The 4,151-nt window shown below is 60.3% G+C and overlaps 1 long non-coding RNA gene across 1 annotated transcript; it reads left to right on the forward strand.

The window, feature by feature from the left end:
* Positions 1 to 1,123: 1,123 nt before the first annotated feature.
* LOC135577673 (uncharacterized) lies at positions 1,124 to 1,763 on the forward strand. Its single transcript, XR_010469340.1, has 2 exons — positions 1,124 to 1,264; positions 1,549 to 1,763. It is a non-coding gene; the product is annotated as an uncharacterized LOC135577673 (long non-coding RNA).
* The last annotated feature ends 2,388 nt before the right edge of the window (positions 1,764 to 4,151 follow it).

A 4,151-nucleotide genomic window follows, 5' to 3' on the forward strand; every position in this document is an offset into this window, starting at 1 on the left:
CGAGCCGGGTGACGGGCCAGGAGAACGGCTGGCTCCAGTTCCAGAAAGAGCTGCAGAGACAGATGGACTGCAAGGTGAGGGCTCGTCCCCTCCACGCAGCACTGGCACCTTGGGGCCTGGCAGCCTAAGGCAGCATCCTTGCGAGGGTCCCCCCTCCCGGCTGTGCCCCCGGGGACCGCCATGTCCCATCCTGGGGTAGCTGGCTGAGGGTGTCACCCGTCCACAGCTGGACCGCCGGGAGCTGGGGGCGTTCCGGAAGCAGCAGGAGGAGCGGTGGAAGAGCCTCAGCGGGCAGCTCCAGGAGCAGGCGCTGCAGGCAGAGCGTGACAATGCCGCTGGGATTAGGAAGTGAGTGCGATGGGGACAGTGGCGGCTTTGGCAGTGCTGGCCCTGTTCCTGCTGGCTGTCCCGGCTCGTGCCGGTGTGGTACCTGGCGTGGGAGCCATGTGGGCAGCGCCCCTGGGGATGCTGAGCAAGTGGCTGTGCCTTGTGCTCCTGCCAGCTGCAGCTTCGCAGCGATAGAGGCGGCACAATGAGGGGCACGTGTGGGAGGAGCCCTCCTGAACCAGTCTTGGGGGGTGGGTGCAGAGGCTTTTTGTGGCTGGTGTGCAGGTGGGGCTGTGCCCCCCAGGAGCTCCCCAGCCCTTTTCTCCCCCCTCCAGGCAGCTGCTGCCTGGTTTCCATTGCCTGTCCTGTGACCGGCCCCTCAACATGCTGGCGCCTGGACCGTGAGTAACTGCCCCCCGAACAGGGAGCACCCCCCGACCCCTCCCTGGCGTCGAGTGACACATGGGGTGCCACCTGCCGGGCACTGAGCACCCCCATGTCCTGTCCCACAGGGAGCGGACGGGCGAGTGCAGATACCCCACTGTTCCGCGGAGCTGCGGGGGCCCACACACCGTCCCGCCCCCGCGCTTCCAGCCCCAACCGCCCAGCACCCCACGGCCGTCCCCATCCAGCGCCCGCCGCCCCAACAAGGTAGGGATGACAGAGGTGGGGAGGGGGATGCTGAGCCTGCGGGGGGATCTGTGCCTCAGTTTCCCCGGGGAGAGCTGGCTGGGGGAGGGTTGCTGGGGGATGCGGAACGGGGCCCCGTGTTTGGGTCACACGCTCTCCCCTTCCCAGAAGGATGCGATGCAGCTGTCGGGCCAGGACGGCACTGATGGGAAGCGGCAGGACGAGCAGCTCTCCATGATGGGGGGCTCTCAGCTGCCCACAACACCAACGGCCACCCCAGAGACCTCGACCTCGAGGAGCCAGAAAAGTATGGCCCTGTCAGGGCACCGGGGGGCAGAGGACACCCCGCTGTCTGGGGGGACGGGTCTGTGCCCACAGCTGGGCAGGGTTGGACGGGGGTCTGGGCTCTGGGCTGGGCTGTGGGGGCAGCACTGGCTGCTGGGGCAGCCGGTCCCTGTGGTGGAGCTGGAGGGAGCTGGGGGGACATGTGGGGTGGTGCTGGGCAGTGTGGGACAACAGCCTGTGTGCTTCAGGGTGGGGGCAGGACCCTGTTGGTGGGTGTCTGTGGCTGACCCTGCCCCTCGCCCCCAGGCACCGCCTCCCCGCTGCTGTTAGCCGTGCTGAAGCGCCGACCAGCCTCATCTCCCGGACGCCTCACCCAGGCACCGAAGCTGCTGCCGCCCATCCAGCCCCCCCGCAGCGAAACAACCCCCTGACAGCCGGGCAGGACGGGGGTCCCGGCCCCGGTCCCACCGCCCCGGGCGCTGAGCAGGCAGCGGCTGCAATAAATGGCGATGGGCAACCAAGCGCTGGTGTGGTCTGAGTGGGGGTCCCTGGGGCAGGATGGCAGAAAGCCCCCTGTGTTTGCTTTTCCAGGAGAAAAATAAGTGCTAAAAAGGCGCTTTGGGGTGCCCAGGTGGATCCAGTGGTATCCAGGGTCCCCAGAGGGAGCACGGGGAGCAAACCAGTGGGCACCAGGGCAGAGCCAGCAGAGGCCCATCCTGCACCCCGGCTGGGGCTGAGGTGTCCATGGGCTTCAGAAGCACCCCCTGGCACTAACTGGGGGGACGGGGTGAGGGGGGAGCCAGGGGGCTGTGCAAGAAGCCGGGCTGGCTGTCGGCAGCCGGAGGAGGGGAGCGCTTTGCTCTGGGTCGGGGGATCCAGAACTGGGGGGACGCAGCAGCTTCGTGCCTCGCCCCGGGGTGCCCACAGCCGCCGTGTCGCAGCGCTTTGCAGTCGCAGGAAAGCACCGGGCAGCTCGAGTTGATGGGCGCTCAGTTTCCCCAGCCAGGCGATGCCGGCGGTGCCAGCCCAGCCACCCAAGGCCCTACAAGAGACAAGGGCTGTTCATACAGCCAAGCAAAAGTGTGGCCCGTGGGCAGGGGAGCTGCCAGCCCTGCCTGCCCTGCCTGCACAGGCAGGAGGAAAGCCCCTGAGCAAACCTCCTGCATCCCAAAACCGGGGATGCTCAGCCCAGCAGAGCTGGCACTCTGCACTCTCCAACTGAAGCGGAGCAGCTGAGACCGGGGAGTGGACCAGACGTGTCCCTGATGGAGCCACGTGCCAGGGGGTTCCCACCAGCCCCCCAAGGGCAGTGTGTCACGGAGAGTCCTCGCAGGTTCATCTAAGGGACAACAGAGTCCAAAACAACTTTCATTAAACCGGCGAGGAACAGGGTTTTAGCACTCCAAAGTGACTTAAATAAAGGTTCGGATATCAGCTGAGGAAAATTATTTGAGGGGCAGCAACTGATACAACCAATCAGGCGGTGCACAGCGTGCACACACGGGGCTTCACTCAAAACAAATGCCGGAGCTGGCCCTGAGTCCCGGAGAAGTACACACTTGCCTAACACGGTGCGGGATTATTTTAAAGAGATAAAGTACGCGTGCAAATGCGCACGGAAAGTTACTCGTGCATATGTGCACGGGAGGAAAATACACCCGCGATTCGGCGAGGGTAAATTTATACGCGCTCAAATGGAGCGCGGAAAGTTATACGTGCATATGTGCATGGAAAGTATAAATATACTCGCAATCCTGCGAGAAGTTTTACTTACACCCGTGGCGGTGTCAGCATTCAGGACACAGAACCACGGGCGTAGTTATATGCGGTGCTTTATTTCAGCGCTGGGAAACCAGGGGCTCGCACCCAAAGCTGGTTCCGACCGCTGATTCAAACTTCACCATTTTATACAATTTGGTTACATCCATATTCATTGAAGTTACAACGTGTATATTGCATATTCATTAGGTTACACAATTATTTCACAATATCAGCTGCAACACCTTGGAACTACTCTAAGCATGCGCAGTGTCCTCTGGTGGTCGTTCAGGGGTCGTTCCTGACAGCGCAGGAAAAGCGTTAGTCTGAGAACCCGCTTTGTGATGGTTCTCCCGCAGGTTGCTCTGCCTTCAGTCACTGACAAAGACCAGGACAAGGACAGAATTGGAGTCACAGAGCTGCTACTCACCATGCTCAACTTCTTCTTCTGGGGCCCACAGGCAGTCAGCACCTTGCTGCTTGTGTTCACTTTCAGGACATCTCCACTCGTCGTGCCAAGATGAAAATCACCATCATCGTCTGTCATCTATCAGAAAGCATAAAGAAAAAGAGATCACGGTCTGGATCCTGAGACCCGTGTCCCACGCCTGACACTGGGCTGCATCAACAGCTTTAGTTCAGTGGATTGCCAAGAGTTCACCTGGGGGAACCCAGCCAATGTTTCTGTTCCATCACACGCACAGATCCAGAACACTGCTGAACGCCAGACACTTTCTAACCAAATCTAGATCATATTTGGAAGCATAAAAATACAGGTGCCGGAGCCCGTGACCGTAATACGTGCTGCTTCTCTTGAGGAGCATCCAGAACACTCTTTCCCAGAGGCCGTGGGAGATCAACGGCCATGGCCAATGCTGAGGAACTTCACTGCCGTCACGCGCTTGGGACCAACATTTCCAGCACTATTAGAGAAACTCGTGTTTTTCTCTAGTCTGTACAGAGTTTCTTAGGTTAGCAAAGTCATCTTGGCTGAAACGTACCTGAACACACACGCTGATTCCTCTCAGTTGCCCCGCGTAGCATTCAGATGGATGGATTGTTTTAGTTGCTGTGTCGAGTTCCCACACTCGAATGGTGAAACTAGAAGAACAAACAGAGTGGGATCAAATCCACAGATGCAGAAACCTCCA

Source organism: Columba livia, unplaced genomic scaffold (genome assembly GCF_036013475.1).
Source record: "Columba livia isolate bColLiv1 breed racing homer unplaced genomic scaffold, bColLiv1.pat.W.v2 Scaffold_133, whole genome shotgun sequence".
NCBI classification, from domain to species: Eukaryota; Metazoa; Chordata; class Aves; order Columbiformes; family Columbidae; genus Columba; species Columba livia.